We start from the raw sequence: 18035 nt of genomic DNA, 5'->3' as shown, positions 1-18035 counted from the left end.
CCCCACTCCCTTCTTCATCTAGCTAACTCCTGGTCATCCTGAAACACTCAGATTAGGTTGAAACTAGATAAGATGATGGTTGCAAAACATTGTGAATGTATTAAATGCCACAGAATTGTATACTTTAAAATGGTTAATATTATGTAATGTGAATGTCACTTCAGTTAAAAAAAAAACTCATATCAGGCATTGTCTTCTTCTAGGAAACCTCCCTGATCCCCTCAGTGTGATTTATATACCTGTTCTGTTTGTTCATTTGCACCCCTGTTCATACACTTCTATCAATGACACTTGTCACAGGGCATTATACTAATCATTGATTTGTCTATTCCCAGAATATAATAGGTCTTAAATAAATGTCTGTCAAATAAATGAACAAATGAAAGAATACTGAAATCTGTTTCTCTGCCTATACTACTTATTTCCATAAGTAGTAGCATGACCACCTAATAGCTCAAGCCAGAAACCTGGAAGTCTTTTAGACTCCTCTCTTTCACTGCTCTAACAATCTATTCAGTTACCAAGTTCGATACTCTGTCTCAGAAGTGTCTTCAAATCTTTCCCTTCCTATTCATCCCCAGTGCCACTGCTCTCAGCGCTTCTTGCCTAGATTATGCCAACCTCCTCCCCTGTGGTCTCCCTGCCTCCAGTTCTGCTTCTTTCCAATCCATTATCCACACCACAGAGAATAACCTTCCAAAATACAAATCAGGTCATGTCATTTGCCAGTTTAAAATCCTTTAGTGGCTGTGATGGCTTCCCTACCTTGGTATTGCTCACCTTTCCAGCTTTATTGACCACTCTCTGATGCATACATCGGCATTCCTGCCATACCAAATTATTTGTAGTTCCCTGAAGGTTCCATTATCTTCAGAAGCCTTGGATCTTTATATTCTCTCTTCTGAGAGTACCCTTCCCTTCCCTCTTTCCTTTGCCTAGCTGATGTCTATCTTCTCTTCTTCTCAGCTTGTGTCACTTCTTATGGGAGCCTTCACTGACACCACAACCTCCCATTCTGAGTTGGGTGCCTCTTCCTTGCAGTAGACCCACCCAGTGCCATCGAGTCGATTCCGACTCATAGCAACCCTACAGAACAGAGTAGAACTGCCCCATAGAGCTTCCAAGGAGCGCCTGGTGGATTCAAACTGCCGACCCTTTGGTTAGCAGCCATAGCACTTAACCACTACGCCACCAGGGTTTCCCCTTGCACTAGATAGAGTACCTTGTAATTATCTCTTGTTTTCAGTTTCCAGGATCTGAATGCATTATCACTCACACACCCATTCTAACTGGTTTACTTCCCTGCCTTCTCTGCTAGGCAATGAGCCATTTCCTTGAAGGCAAGATCTTTGTCTCATTTTTGTATTCCTATCACCCAGCAGAGTGCTGGCACTTCGATTATTAATGTTTTTCGATGAGCGAGTGAATGAATGCAATCTATTACCTTTTATTTCTCTTAAACTTACTTCTTACCCTATCCTTTCAAAATGATTCTTACCCTTCTGTCTCTAATTTCCGGTTGTACTTTAAGGCTTTTTTATGAAACGTGGTCACCTGAGACATTTGTAAAATACCACTTTGACCAGTAATATTCCCCCAAAGCTCCTGAATAATCACAATCCTCTCTGGGTGGTTTTTATGCATCCTGGGAGGTATGAGTCTCAGCCTCTTAGTGTCTGCTGAGGATCCAAAACTTTAGATAGCTGCCACATTCAGAAGTGAGGTGCAAGATGACCATGCAAAACTAGCAAAAAAGGGGTAGTGAAAAACAAGTTTGCAAGTCTTAACTCCCTTGCCCATCTTGAGAAAGGGGCCAGAAATCCAAATACTATAAAGGGATCTTTGGAGAAAATTGTTAGTGGGCTTTGAGTCCTATTCCAACTCCCAGTTATTTCAAGCTGAGAGAGGGGCTTTAAGGAAACTACTTGGAGAGATTAATATAATTACTGTGTTTGTGGGACACAGAAGATTGATGCCTGACTCATACCTGGAAAATCTAAAAAGTGTAGAACAATTAGTTATCTGTTTTAGCCAGAGCAAGAAGAGGCAGCTGTGGTGAGATGAGCCTGTAATTCTATAGTTTTTCGGGGCATGGGATGCACAGGTGCTCCCCATGGACCGGATAGGGGCCATGTAAGAAAAAGGCATAATGGGGGTTTCTTTATCTTACAAGGAGGCCATCTGAAAGGTTGAGGAGACCTCAGCAGAAGGAAGCGCGAGATATGCTGTCAAATGCCCAAGCTCTTAACCACTGTGCCACCGGGGCTCTGTCAAATGCTTAGGGATTTCTAATTAGATAGGTTGCCTGAGGGTGGGATTACCTGTGAAGGAGAATGAGGTAAATATTCTATATCTTGATTTTGGATGTGGTTATATGGGTATATACATTTGTCAAATCTCATCAAACTGTACACTTAAAATCTGTGCATTTTAAAAAAAAATTTTTATTGTATATAAATTATACCTCAATAAAGTTGATTTTTAAAATGCCTGAAGATTTTCTAAAGGAGTTGTAAGTGACAAACTAGGGGAGCTGGATTCACCTACATTAAAGTAACTAGCTATAGGAGAGATATTGCCAACAATGGGGAGGAAATCTCCAAAGTACCTGCAAAAGGGCTTCTTGAGAAAGATTCAGCTTTAGATACCTGCCAAGCACTAACACTAGTTCATGACAGTATTAGTTAAGTCAGAACTTTTTTCATCTCTTTTCCCTACCCGCTCCCTGCTCAAGCCCTGGAGAAAGCAGAATTAGAAAGCTGGGAAGGAGAAATAAGTGAGCAAAGACAGACTCTACTAAGCCCTATCCTCTTTACCCACTGATCATTGCCACCTTCAATAGTGTCAAGCTGACAGATGGGAAATCACCTGAAAGTCTGAGGTTTGTTTTTTGTTGTTGTTTTGGGGGGTTGTTTGTTTTTTGCCTTTAATTAATTTTAAAAATATTGTATTTTTAGTGAAAATATACACAGCAAAACAGGTTCCCATTCAACAATTTCTATATATAATGTTCAGTGACATTGGTTACATTCTTCATATTATGTCAAAATTTTCATTTTTTCTGTTCTAGTTGTTCCATTCCCATAAACTTAGTCTGTCTCCTAAACTTCTCATCCATGCTTTAGAGTAACTGTTGTCCATTTGGTCTCATAGATGAAGTTGGATGTTTTAATTATAAAAATGAAACTTAAAGAGATGAGTATGAGTTGCTACCTAAAAATGACAAGAAAGTTCACAGAAGTACAGTCTTATGGAGTGGGTTTAAACGAACAGTGCAAGACAAACTAAATTATACCTCACCCCCCAAAATTCCACTTTCAAGATTCCAGTTTTACACACACATTTACAATTTGAAAACCCTGGTGGCAGAGTGGTTAAGAGCTACAGCTGATAACCAAAAGGTCAGCAGTTTGAATCCACGAAGCACTCCTTGGAAACCCTATGGGGCAGTTCTACTCTGTTCTATAGGGTCGCTATGAGTCAGGATCGACTCAACGGCAACAAGTTTGTTTTTTGTTTGATTAGATCTAGAAATCAGCACTATTTGAGCTACTTCAGACCTGTTTGCTTCAAAGCACAATTTGGATAGAACTTTCCAGGTCCTTCTGGAAAGTTCATTCACTCCTTTTCATTCCATTTACCCATACATACAAATATTTATTGAGCATCTACCATCTTCTGTGCGCTCTTCTAGATGCACACATTTTTTTAAATAATTTTTATTGTGCTTTAAGTGAAAGTTTACAAATCAAGTCAGTCTCTCACACAAATACCTATGTACACCTTGCTACACACTCCCAGTTACTCTCCCCCAATGAGACAGCCTGCTCTCTCCCTCCACTCTCTCTTTTCATGTCCTCTTCGCCAACTTCTAACCCCCTCCACCCTCTCATCTCCCCTCCAGGAAGGAGATGCCAACAGAGTCTCAAGTGTCCACATGTAGATGCACACATTTAATTAATCACTAAATCTTGTAGATTCTATCCCCTAAATCTCTCTTAAACCCATCCCCTTTTATTTAGCCCTTCTGGCACTGCCCTAATCCAAACCCTTCTTGCTTCTCACCATGATTACCAAAGCACCTCCTAACTGGTCTCCTTATTTTCCTCTAATTCAATATCCACACTCTACTAGAGTGAACTTTCTGAAGTGAAGATCTGATCGATTCACTTACCTGCTTTAAATAATAGTGCCCATAGCCTTCAGAATAAAATCTAAACTGCTAAACATTCAAAAACTCACCCGTCTTCCTCCCCTACAGTTCACCCATCCTTAACTACTTGCAGTTTCTCTAATGCATCCTGTTGTTTCGTGTCTATTTTTAAATATGCTTTGATTTGCAAGTGTCAAGAAAAACTGTGAAAGACTTTTAAATGGGCAAAAGATATTTTGGGTCTCCCTTCAGTGGAATGTTGAGTACTGTCTTAAGAACCCTTGGGATTATTTGATTCTATTAGAGGTATGAGTCTTTGGTGTCTTTGACTAGGTTATTTTACAACTCTTTAGAGTTAGAAGTTAACGTGTAGAACTGATAATAATGCAAAATGTTCCTATAACAGTGCACACAATTACTGTTTATGGCAATGTAAATGAATTTTACCTATTACCTATAGAAAATATAAATTCCTACAAGTCAAATTCTCATTGGAACTCATTTTAAGTTTTAATATTTTACTGGTTCCTTAATTAGTGAGTTTAATAAAATCTTTGAAACATGTTCATTTTATATTTGTGTGAGATTCATGATTTTATCTTTTTGAAAATTATCCTTGAACACAACAGGAAGTAATCCGCACTTGCTGAAGCCAAAAAGAAGACTATGAATGAGTAAACCCAGGGCAGGAATGAAAAGAAGACTATATGAATGAGTAAACCCAGGGCAGGAATGAAACTGGGCCTCAGTAAAAAGTGAAACCAGCTGCTGGAAGGCCCCAGGAACCCAGGGAGTAGTCTCTTTGTGTCTAGGCTTGGCCTATTTGTGCAACAGGTTGATTCTTCTTTCTCAGCAAACTGGTTTTCTTTGCTACTCAGGCCATGGGGCAGGTAGAAGATGGCCACTCACTTCTGGTTAAGTCCAACCATGAGGAGGACGGATTGCTCTCTCTCTCTCAATTCCAAGTTCTCAGGGAAGGGATTCTGGTTGGCCTAGATTGGGTTAAGTCCCCACCCTGGACCATTTAACTGAGGGATCACACTGTACAAACATGGATCTCTTCGTGGGTCCCCCTGCTGGCCATCCTAGCCCTCTCCACTGTCAGCCCCCAGAATTTTATTTATAAAATTCGTATTTGAATTTCCTGTCTTGGAAATTCAAATACAAATTTTATAATTCAAACCCACCAGCCACTCTGCAGGAAAATGATGTGGCAGTCTGCTTCCCTGAAGCTTTTCAGCTTGGAAACCCTATGGAACAATTCTACTCTGTTCTATTAAAAAAAAAAAAAAAAAAATCCGATGCCGTGGAGTCTATTCAGACTCATAACAACCCTACAGGTCAGAGTAGAACTGCCCCATATAGTTTCTAAGGAGCAGCTGGTGGATTCCAACTGCTGACCTTTTGGTTAGCAACCAAGCTCTTAACAACTGAGCCATCAGGGCTCCACTCTGTTCTGTAGGGTCACTGTAAGTCAGAAATCAATGAGCAGTGGGTTTGGTTTTGGGTTTTTTGGCCATTCCCACCAAGGAGCCTGGTGATGCAGTGGTTAAGTGCTCAGCTGCTAACCAATGGGTAGTTTGAACCCACCAGATGCTCTGTGGGTGAAAGATGTGGCAGTCTGCTTTTGGAAACCCTATGGGGCCGTTCCACTCTGTGCTATAAAGTCACTATGAGTAGCAATCAACTGGACTGAACCCATTTGGCCATTCCTGCTCCCGGCTTAAAGCCCTTCGGTGTCTCTCCACAGCTTACAGAATGAGGCCGAGTTTCTTAGTATGTCATTGGACGAGCTTCATCACCAAACTCCTGACCATCTCTCCTGTGCTCTCCACATTGTGTCCCACAGGACAATAAAAAAAAAATTTTTTTTTTGTTTTATTTTGTCCCTCTGTTCTTTTGCATGTGCTGATTCCCCCCACATCCTTGTCTTCTTTACCTTTCACTTATCCCTCAAAACTCAGTTCACACCACTTCTGTGAAGCCTGAGGATGCATTAGATACACAGTATGACATTTGCTTCCTTGACTGTGACCTGACAAGACGGGAGCGCCTCCTTCACCAAGCACGAAACCTAGAGCTGACTCTCCGTAGTGGGCTTCCAATAATTGTTTGCCGGTTGACCGCCTGCCCCCACCCTCCTTGCGCTTCAGAGGGAGGTACCACCTCTTTGGCTAGAAGAATCAAAAGACAATAGGCAGCTTCGGTATCCTCTCCACACCCTACCGTGAGGAGAGGAGGCGCAGGGATTCCAGGCTTTACCAGAGCTGCCTAATCCTGGCTATACAAGGGCACTTTTTAAAAAATACCAAAGCCAACCTCCACCCCAGTGATTCTGATTCAATTGGTCTCAGGTGAGGCAGACCTTAGGGTTTTTTTGTTTGTTTTTGTCTTTTTAATTTCCCCAAGTTGTTCTATTGTGGAGCAACGGTTGAGAATCTCAGCTTTAGGCGAAGCTAGGAGCCCAAATGCACCTGCCTTCAAGGCCAGTAGGGTTCTCTCGGTCCCAGCACACAATGAGCCGCGTGGTCTGTCACCGAGGATCATCCCGCAGGGGCGGAGCACGGCCTGCAGAAGCCTGGGCCCGGGCCGAAGCCTCGCCACTTCCTTCGCGGGAAAGCACTGCGCGTGACTCCGGCTGCGCCATCGCTGCCGAAGCGGGGGAAGTCAGCAAACCCCACGAGCCGAACCAACGCGCTGCTCCGGAGGGGCGGCCCGAGGACAACTCAGACTGGACCATCAGCGCCACGGTTGCAGGGAGGACCGGCATTACCAACCAGTCTGAAGAGGAGGGGAGCGCCGGCCTATCCCCGCGGCAGCGCGACCTCTGGAGGACGCGAGACAACACCGCCTCCTCGGTCGCCTGCACGGAAGGACGAGACTGAGGCGAGAAACCAGGTAGGAGCTCCTCTTCCGAGCCTGACGGGGTCCCAGAAACCTATTGGCTCCACGTTCCAAAGGAGCCCTTTGGAGAAGGCCCTCCGCTTGACCACCTAGCGAGCCCTCGGTGCCCCCTCCCCCGCCTATCCCCTCAGGTTCGAGTCGCCACAGCCATTCCCGCTTGTCCCCTCAGCCCCACCTTCCCGGTCCGCACCCACCCTCTGGACCGACCTCATCCTCGTCCTTCTCCTGACCCTTCAACTCGATCGTTCACTGAACCTTTAAACACCTTTGGGCGCCACCCCAGACCCACCCTCAACCGTCTCCCCAAACTGTCCCCTCGGAGACATCCGCCCTTCCTAACTGATTCGCACCCAGGAGTCATCGTTGTACCCAAATCTCCTGTGACGTCCCTGGGGGAGCGCGGCCAGACCCAGGCCCGCTACTGCAGCGGGGGCCTCCACTCTGCCAGATCCAACCCTGGGTGCTCTGCGCCCTCCGCCCCGACGACCCCTGGTTTCCAAGTTAGCATCTGCCCGCGGGGATTGGATCTTTCCTTGGTATTCCGTTTTATCTTGGAAAAACCTTTAGCCTGGCAGTTTGCCCATACCTTGCCATTGCACGCATCTGCTCCGAAGGGCACCCCTATCTCGTTGCCCAAGGCTGGCTGAGGATCCCCCCCACCCCGGCCGGCCCTGCACACATCGGGAGACTGCCCTGGAGGCAAGGATCATACACTGATCATGTTTGTATTCCCAGTGCCTAGCACAGTTCCTGGCACATGGTAGCACTCAGTAAATATTTGATGGGTGGATGAATGAATAAATGAGCTCAATGCAGACTGCTTTAGTGGAAAGAAGTCTAGTTATACGAAGGAAAAAAAATCTGTGAGATTATTTGTGGTGTTCATATTAGGGGCATAAAATGGAATATATTCAGTCTTTAAAGTCATTCATCTAGTTTTATTTACATAGGAGCGTCTATGTATCAGCTGTTTTTTTTTGTTTATATTCTTTTTACCAAAAAAAAAACACTTGGCAGCTAACCAAAAGGTCGGCAGTTCAAATCCAACAGCCTCTCCTTGGAAACCCTATGGGGCAGTTCTACCCTTTCCTATCAGGTCACTGTGAGTGAGAACTGACTCATCGCACCGGACAGGAAAACACAGGGCTGCAGAAGTTCTTATGGATTAGTGCTTTAGAGGCTTCAGATAGCCGAAAGAGCTTTGCCCAGGTGACCACTCCTTCTCCCTTAGGTAGTAACTGCTCCCTCTGGGGAAGAATTATGTAGGCCACATACAGCCTTTAAAGCTGACTTAGTGTGGCTGGTCACCTGGAGGTTCAGGACAGGTTGGAGGAATGAATGACCTTAGTTATTTTACCCATGGGAACTTTAGCTCCTGGATAACCCACTTCTCTCAGAGACTGGAAGGGTACACATCACAGGCAGCCATAGTGTGATAGAGATCTAAAAAATTCCTAAATGCTACTGTAGTATTATCAAGCCATCACCCACCAGCCATTGCCATCAAGTTGATTCCGACTCATAGTGAGTGACCCTATAGGACAGGGTAGAACTGCCCCATAGGATTTCCAGGCTGTAAATCTTTACGGAAGCAGACTGCCACTTGTTTCTCCAGTGAGTGGAGTGGCTGGTGGGTTTGAACTGTCAACTTTTAGGTCAGCAGCCAAGTACTTAAGCACTGCACCCCCATTTATATCTCTTTAGACTACAGTCAGGCAAGGATTATTTTGTGAACAGTATGAACAGTGTCATTAATAAATAAGAACACAAACCTTTTAAAGATGAATTCTCAAAGAACAGAGAGGCTGGAAGCTGTTTTTGTTGATTCCTAGGAGGATGATCTGAGCAGATTTAATTTGCTTAGAGTAAGACAGGGTTCAGAGATCTTAGTATTAGCACGAGGTCTGGGTGGAAGTGGGTGGTATTACTCAGTAGTGAAATAGTGGTTGGAAAGCTGTAGGAGTATATAAACTAAGAAGTAGTTGCCTGACTATTAGTGGCCTTATTGTAACTGGGGCTCAGAGTGTTCTCAAGTAAAAATAGTGAATGGAGTTTCTTAGGAGCCTCCTTGGAAATTAAGCAGTGATAGAGCTTAGTGGAAGAAGCAAATCCAGCCACTAGCTGTCTTATTCTTTTGCCTGTGCCCCTACTTCTGTTCTTTGGCCATGGGGCACCATTGTTTCTTCGCTGCTTGAGCCAGGTCAAAAGCCAATTTCCTCCCTGTTTGAAGCCCAACCTACCTAACTGGAAGCTGGGTATGTTCTCACTCACCCATTCTAGCTATGATTTCTTCTTCTTTACTTTTATCTTTTTCCCACCCTCTGACCTGCCTTTGTAAAGTAAATTTTGAATCACAGAACCTCATGGTGAGAAGGGGCTCTTTGGCTGGATTAAACATGGGCATGGTGTTTGGAGACCAATACCTTTTTGGGTTGTTTGTAACCAATATATTTTTAATGGGCTTTTCTACTTTTCCTTGTCTAGGCTTTAGTGTGGTTAAGATATCAGTAACCCCAGGACACCCTGGATTATTTGATTTATTTCTCCTCACTTCTACTACTTCAGGGCATTACCGTATAAAATACGGAACACCTGGTTAAATTTGAATTTCAGATAAATAACTGGTTGTCCTGTATTTTTATTTGCAAAATCTGGCAACTCTAGTTCAGGGTGGAGGCTTATGTGTTCTGTTTTTCTCTCTAGGACCTGCCTTTAAATTTAGGAAAATAACTCATCGTTTTCTTCCTGTTACTCATACATACTGACTGAGCGCCTTGTTAAGAGTCACTTGACTAAAGAGATGGCTCACTGCATGTTAGTGGAGGGACAGGGTCTGGAGAGAAGGTCTGATTGATCAGTGTTAAGGTTACCCAGAAAAACACCCACTCAAACAGATTGTAGTTCCTGTCAAATGAATCCATCATGCAAAAATGAGAGCATTATTTCCAGATGTCAGCATTGCTCTGAAAGAGAGAGAATTTTAACAAAACAAACAAAAAAAGTATAGCTCATAGCAGAACCTCCCTTGCGCTACATTTACTTTTAACACTCAATCCTTAATAGGTTTGATGATTTTGTATGCAAGTCCTTCATAGGCACTGAGAACAAGACTGTATTTTAGCCTAGTATATTAACAGTGAATCATCAAGAAAAAGTTGTTACAGCCCACGTATTGCATGTAAGACAAGAATGTGTAATGTATTTTAGAAAGAATTCTATCACAACACAAAGTTTTTAAAATTTAATTTTGATACTTAAAGGAGAAAAACCCTGTTCTCTGGAATTCTTAGTTTAATAAGGAAGTATTTTATCTTCTTCAGGAAGATGAGAGGTGAGTTCTGAAATGTCTATTGTGTTTTGGTTTTTTGTGTGAGGTCCTGTAGACAAGGACAACAGATTGATAGCGAAGTAGAGAGAAAAACAGGGTCAGCCAACCTCTGGCTAGAATTTAGTTATCATAAAATCCAAACCAAACTCATTGCTGTTGAGTCGATACCACTCATAGCAACCCTATAGGACAGAGTAGAACTGTCCCATGCGGCTTCCAATGCTGTAGTCTTTATGGAAGCAGACTGCCACGTTTTTCTCCCACGAGCAGCTGGTGGGTTGGAACCACCAACCTTTTGGTTAGCAGCCAGCTGTTTAACCACTGCGCCACCAAGGCTCCTTTTAGTTATCTTAGGATCCAAAATCTGTATTTAACTCGTTTAGCTTACATTAAAAAATCTATATTTAACTTGTTTATCTGTTTTTTTACTTTTGTACTTCCTTTCCTTTCATGTATAATTCTTTAAAAAAAAGAAAACCCAGCCTAGTATTTAGTGTACTTAGGAAAAAATGGGAAGTTATTTTTACCTATGCTTAGATAAAGGAAAAAGAGAGAGCAGAGTACCCCTAAAGGCAGCATGGATAGGATTTAGATGACCCTAAGGAAAAAAAATTTTTTTTAAGGGAAAAAACAAAAACTCAGGAGGAGAAAGTTGAGGCCCTATTGCTAGTCCCATTCATCCTGGAGTTAGTTCTCTTCCAAAATGTTCTTTATTTGTTGTTTGAAGGATGTTATATTCTGTTTATATAAGGATGCAGCACAACTTCATTATTCAGAACAAGTTATTCTCTGAGGATTCCAGATAGCTAGAGTTTTTCTGTAAGGCTAATGATTTCCTTTTAAAAATTCCCCTAAAGAATAATGATTTAAACATTGCTGCCTTTCTTATTTATTACTGTATAACAAAACACCCCAAAACTTAGGGCTTAAAACAATGATTTATTATTTCTCATGATTCAGTAGGTTGCCTGGGCGGGGTTTTTTGCAGTTCCAGAAGAAGTTCTAGAAATGTTTTGAATAATAGAAGCACTATTAGAATGAAAAAGTCTCCTAAAATGACTACTTGAAGACTGTCTCTTATTGGTCATACAAGAGCTGTTCTACTTCTTTAAAAAAATTATTCTGTTCGTAAGTATAGTTGACTTCTTAGGTGTCATGGTATCTATTTTAGTTTATATGCTGAATTATATAATGTACCTTGCATACAACATTGTTAGTTTATTCATCCCTAATGATAGCGGTTGGAGAAGAAGGCCTGGAAGCAGGGCCACATGCCCCTATTATACATTTGTGAGTCCTTGCTGACGACCAGTAGTGGTGAGTCAATTAAAGACTTTTTATTGAATTGTGAGAATCTGTAGCAGAGAACAGAGAATCTCAACTTGTTTTTTTTTAGAGAAGAGCTGTTTGTTTAAATATTTTCTACAGGAACGTAGACACAAGAGATAAAAGCTGAGCTGTTTTTGCCTGAAGGCACAGAGTTGGGGAAAGTAGGGTCTAACCTGTTTATTCCTCTTCCTGCTTTCCTCTCTGTCCCCCCATTAACTGTTACAGGCCCCTGAAGGAGCTCTGTAAAGTACAGTTTGAAAGCTACTGATAAAGATGATTCTCCTACTGAGTCTTGACTCCCCCATAGAAAGAGGTTAAGAGAAATGGTTGGGATTATGGGATCCCGTAATCTTCAATTTACTACCCGTCAAGTAGGCAACCAAGGTTCAAGAAAAATGTAACCAAAATATGTATTGCATGTATGTTGTTGTTGTTGTTAGTTGCTGTTGAATTGGCTCCAACTAATGGCGACCCTAGAAATGCTAGTGGTGTAGTGGTTTAGTGCTACAGCTGCTAACCAAAAGGTCAGCAGTTCATATCCACCAGGCGCTCCTTGGAAGCTCTATAGGGCAGTTCTACTCTGTCCTATAGGGTCACTATGAGTCAGAATCGACTCAATGGCAATGGTTTTTTTTGTTTGTTTGTTTGTTTGTTTGTTTTGGTGACCCCATGTACAAGAAAACAGTCCTGTACCAACTACATGATCACTAGCGTGCTTGAGTCCATTGTTGCCTTCCGGCCTAGGGGGCTCATCTTCTAGCTGTATATTGAATAATTTTCTGCTGTGATCCATAGGAATCTCATTGGCCAATTTTTGTAAGTAGATCACCAGGCCTTTCTTACTTGCCTGTCTTAGTCTGGAAGCTCTGCTGGAATCTGTCCACCATGGGTAACCCTGCTGGTATTTGAAATACCAGTGGCATAGCTTCTAGCATCATAGCAACACATAAGCCACCAAAGCCACCACAGCATGACAAACTGACAGTCAAGTAGTGGACTTCACACATAAAACCAAAAAACCAAACCTGTTGTCATCGAGTCAATTCCGACTCATAGCGACCGTATAGGACAGAGCAGAACTGCCCCATAGGGTTTCCAAGGAGCAGCTATTGGATTCGAACTGCTGACTTTTTTTGGTTAGCAGCTGTAGCTCTCTGTAGCTCTTAACCACTGTGCCACGAAGCACCACACTTTATACATATAGTATATAGTCCCCAGATTCCTGTGTGAAACTATTAACCTTAATTTAGTGAACTGAGGGGACCAGGAATGAAATATCAATAAATCCCTTTTGCCTTTTTAGTCTTAAGACCTATGCTAGTTTATCAACATTTTTTTTAAGTCCACAGCCAAGAAAATTTTTTCTAAGCATACTTTCTAGTTTATAATATGAAAGCAATCATTTTTAGAATATTTTATAATAAGGTACATGCTTTTAAAAAGTATACATACTTTGGGCTTCCTGAAAATTGGGGGAGCACTGCACCTTTCCCCTTTGAGTACCATTGGCCTCCACCCCATTCCATAGACTACCACAAAAAAACCACTGCCGTATAGACTAGTGCTTTTTAAACTTAACCATGCATAGAAATACCTAGATTACCCCAAGAAATTCTGATTCAATAAGTCCAAGATGGGGCCCAAATATTTACCATTCTAATAAGCTCCCAGTGAGACTGGTACTACTCATCCATGGACCACACTTGGAGTAGCACCACTCTTCTTAGACCCAAACCCAAATACCAGTATCTTAATTGATAGTTTTCAGATTTGATCAAGAAAAAGTTAGTACTGTATATACAAATATCAGGAATCAGAATGGCAGTGACCTTAATACTGGAATCCAACTAGTAAACCGTGTAGCCGTGCTTTCAAATTTCTGAGAGAAATTGATTTGTAGCAGAGGATTTTATATGAGCCAAAGTATCAATTGTGAAAGTTCAAATGAATATAACTTAGATCATGCATTTCAAAAATGTTCGTCCTGTGTATCCTTTCTTAGGAAGCTACTAGAGGATATGCTTCAGCAAAATGAGAGTGAACAAGAATGAGGAAATCATGGAATCTAGAACACAGGCAACCTAACATAGGAGAGAGGCAAATAAATTCCTATGATGATGATAAAGAGACAAGCCCAGCATGATAATGGTATAGGAAGTCCAGAGAGAAGTCAGTTCAGGATGGAGCAGAAGGACAGAAAGCTCCAGAAGGAGGTGTTTTACAGGAAAAAAAAAAAAAAAATGGAGCCATGTTTGACCATTTAGAAAAATGTATTGAAATTATTACAGCTCTGTTAGGGAATTTGGAAGCATTAGGGAAAGTATATACAGAAAACTAAACAAAACAAAAGACAGCCATGTATTAAAAGTTATGTTATAAATTATATAGTAATAGGGCCTCTATGAGTCGGAATTGTCTCGATGGCAGTGGGTTTTTTTGTTTTGTTTTATAGTAATAATAAGGGCCCACAAACTACCAAGTCAGAGTGAACACTAGATATTAATTTAATGAGAAATTGTGAGAAAGGTGGGTATAAAAATGCTAAGTTTTTGTCTTCGATACTGGGAAGTCAAAAGATCATGTTTAAAATTAAGAAATAACTAAAGAAGCATATTATTTAGAGACATTGACATAAATGCCAGAGGAAACAGCTAAAAGATTTTAAAGCAGTGGTCTCTGCAGAGCTGCACAGAGATGGAAAGGGTGGAACTAGGGAATACTATTTTTCATCATAAACTCTATAGTACTCTTTGACTTTGTAACTAATTTGATAAATTAAATGTTAATTTAAAAATAAATCCTCTGACCCCACATCACCTTCTGGGTACCGTCCCACTTCTGTGCTCCGTTTAACAGCCATCATTCATTGGTCACCCATCTTATTCCTGCTTACTCAGCTTTCCATTCACCCTTGAACCCTCTCCTATCTCGCTTCAGTTCTTAACACACCCCTGAAATTGTTTATTTCAAGGTCACCACTGAAATTCAGGTAATCATATATGATGGACACTTTCAGCCTCACTGGCTTTCATTCAGTTTTTCTGAGATACCAACCACTTTTCTGCCTCAGGGCTTTTCACACATGTTATTCCCTCTTCTGGGAATGTTGTTCCCCACTCCTCACCTATTTAATTTCCTCTCACCTTTTAAGTCTTAGCTCACACATCATTTTACCAGAGAAGCCTTTCCTGACTCACCCAGTCTTAATCATGTCCTCTTAATCCCCTTACCCAAACCGAAAACCAAACCCATTGCCATCAGGTAGATTCCGACTCGTAGCGACCCTAAAGGGCAGGGTAGAACTGCCCCATAGAGTTTCCAAGGAGCACATGGTGTATTCGAACTGCTGACCTTTTGGTTAGCAGCCGTAGCACTTAACCACTATGCCACCAGGGTCACCCCTTATTACAATTTGTAATTATATTTTTATTTGTGTGCTTGTTTGCTTTCTCCCACTAGATTGTATACTCCATGAGGGCTTACATAATATCTATTTTGTTCATCATATATTCCTAGCAATTCCTGGCCCATAGGAATCTTTGCCCAAAGATTAAATACCCTTTGAAAAAGGTATGTTCTGTTGACAATGAGGACTTTAAGTAGTCACCATGTTCACTGGTTGGGAAATTCTTTCTTGATTCACAGATAACTTGAAAATTCTCTCTAGCCTTCTTCATATGTATTCCCTTGGTATATTTCCTGGGCCAGAGTCACTTATTTTACCACTTACAGGAGAAAAAAGAACAAAGCCATGAAGATAATTTAAAGAATTTGAGGTGGTATACCCACCTTGAAAAGAGAAACACGGTATGTGGCAGTGACTATGTTCTTTGTAAACTGAGCAGTAGCACAGTCTCAAAAGGGGATAGGAGAGATTTAGGTTCAAGAAAAGAGGAGACAATTCCTAATTCACAGTTACAGTTGCCATATACTGAACCCTAGCTCCCACCACCACCCTATAAGAGAGGTGCTATTATCTCTACAGATAAAGAAACTGAGGCTGGTGGGATCAAATAACTTGCCTGGTGCTACAGAATTAGTCCTTAACAGCAGAGTTATATACCAACCTTTTCTTAACTCTCTGTGTTGACCAGAAACAAAGAAAAATGAATTGCCTGAAGCTAGGAAGAGCATATCTGTGTTTTATTTCTTCATTTTAATGGACAGTAATTTGTTAGCTGAAGTGAGTTCCTGTGCTTCAAATAAAAGTGTGTGATGTAAATAGGGAGCCCTGGTGGCACAGTGGTTAAGAGCTCAGCTGTTAACAAAAGGTCAGCAGTCCAGTTCCGCCTGCCACTCCTTGGAAACCCTATGGGGCAGTTCTGCCCTGTCATATAGTGTCACAATGAGTCGGAACTGACTTGATGGCTCCTAACAACAACAACAACAGTGTAAATAGGTACTGAACTACAGCAAAATGATTGGGAATAAAAGTGGAGCTCAACTGAGAGCAGGCTATTAATAGATTCTAGTGATTCTTCAAGGGCCGAAGTTTTCAGTTCAAGTATAGATAATTTTAGTTGCCAGTACATTATAACCCACTGCCGTTGAGTCAATTCTAACTCATAGCCACCCTGTAGGATGGTAGAACTGCCCCATAGCATTTCCAAGGCTCTAAATCTTTACAGAAGCATACTGCCATACCTTTCTCCCGTAGAGTGGCTCGTGGGTTCAAACTACCAACCATTCAGTTTGCAGCAGAGCACATAACCACTGCACCCTAACTAATAAATATGCTAATGATTCTTCAAGGGTCAGATTTTTCAAATACAGATAGTTTTTGTTACCAATACAATCTAAAGTGAACCCTGATTAATAAATATGCTAATTGCCTCCCCAGACAGAGCTGTCTTTCATGATATGTAACACATTCCAAAGGCCTGCTTAATAGTTTGTATAAAACCCACTGTCATCAAGTCAATTCCAACTCACAGCAACCCTATAGGACAAAGTAAAACTGCCCCATAGGGTTTCTGAGGCTGTAAATCTTTACTGAAGCAGACCGCCACTTCTTTCTCCCATGGAGCGACTTGTGGGTTAAACCACTGACCTTTTGGTTAGCAACCACTCAACCACCCATGCCACCAGGACTACTTAATAGTTTGTGTAGTTGTAGTCACTTAATTATTTGTATAATATTTCCAGGTGGACTGTAAGCTCCATGAAGGCAGGGACTACCGTATTTTTCACAGGTAATGCACACACACAACGCACATAGCACACTTAGGAAAATAACGTGCTGGGGGTTGCGCGGTTGGCAAAAACATATAACGTACACGTTATTTGCTTAAAAATATGGTAGATCTATTTTGTTCGCATAGTGCAGTGCCTGGCACATCATAGGTGCTCAGTTAATATGTACTGACTGATTCATCCAGTCCTTGGGCAAGACTGTGGCATCTAAGGCGGGAAAGAAGGACCTTCCAGAGCCCTATTGATATGCCTCTGGGCTGGGCTATTAGATTTCCCAGGTCCTGCCTCCTTTGGGTGGAACCCCAAAAGTTTGATGCCAGATGGACTTTGGTTTTGGCAGAGGGGCTTGTGCTTGTGCTTTGACTATTAAAAAAAAAAAAAAAATGCCATCAAGTCAATTCCGACTTATAGCAACTCTATAAGACAGACTAGAACTGCCCCATAGGGTTTCCAAGGAGTGCCTGGTGGAATCAAACTGCAGACCTTAGCTCTTAACCGAGCAGCTGTAGCTCTTAACCACCGCACCACCAGGTTCATGTTATTTCCTGTCCCTAGGTTAACTCAGAGGGGCCTCGAATGGAAAAGGGAGCATAAAGCTACTGCTCTCTCTGCTGGAACCTCCCACCTCTACCCAGAGATGACTGTCATCTAGGTTAGCCAAGCAGGAAATTCCAAACCCTTTTCCTGAAACTCCAAGCAGCTTGAGGAGTCTCTCCAGATGGAGCTGGAAAAGCTCCCAGTAAGTAAGGCTGGGTCTTACGTAACTTTATAGACTGCCCGTTTTAGGGAAAAACAAACTGTTCTTCAGCTAGTGCTGAACTTTTTGAGATACATCCTGCATTCTTTCCTAGCTGCTCAGCAGCCCCTTTGGAAACAGCTAACAAGACAGAGTTGAAGACTGATGAGGTTAAGGGGGTGGTGGGGGGGAGATATGAAGAAAGAGGGGAAAAGGGGACGTCTATCATTCTGGTTGGAACATACTGTCCTGTTTCTCATGCTGCAACTCCCTCTTGAGTTCTAGCAATAAATGGAGAGCAGTACCAGGTGTGGCAGGAACACTGGGAAAAGAGTTACAGCTCCTCCTGTATGTTCTAGAAGCGAACCACCTTACTCCTTTAACCTATTCAG

The 18035-nt window shown here is 42.0% G+C and overlaps 1 protein-coding gene and 1 long non-coding RNA gene across 9 annotated transcripts in view; one reads left to right on the top strand and one right to left on the bottom strand.

The window, feature by feature from the left end:
* The window catches only part of LOC135232463 (uncharacterized), a 71263-nt gene extending 64625 nt beyond the window's left edge, over positions 1-6638 (bottom strand). The window contains exon 1 of the long non-coding RNA XR_010323068.1: positions 6519-6638. This is a non-coding gene — a long non-coding RNA (uncharacterized LOC135232463). The remainder of the gene's footprint in view (positions 1-6518) is intronic.
* A 184-nt stretch (positions 6639-6822) lies between these two features.
* The window catches only part of RUSC2 (RUN and SH3 domain containing 2), a 70146-nt gene continuing 58933 nt past the window's right edge, over positions 6823-18035 (top strand). For 6 of the 8 annotated variants that reach the window (XM_064291758.1, XM_064291757.1, XM_064291756.1 and 3 more), the window contains exons 1-2: positions 6823-7051; positions 17463-17646. The gene's annotated coding sequence lies outside the window, so the exon portion shown is untranslated. The remainder of the gene's footprint in view (positions 7052-17462; positions 17647-18035) is intronic. The other 2 variants (XM_064291759.1, XM_064291755.1) reach the window with 1 other exon arrangement.

Source organism: Loxodonta africana, chromosome 9 (assembly GCF_030014295.1).
Source record: "Loxodonta africana isolate mLoxAfr1 chromosome 9, mLoxAfr1.hap2, whole genome shotgun sequence".
Taxonomy (NCBI): domain Eukaryota; kingdom Metazoa; phylum Chordata; class Mammalia; order Proboscidea; family Elephantidae; genus Loxodonta; species Loxodonta africana.
This window is presented reverse-complemented; position numbering and strand designations above follow the sequence as displayed.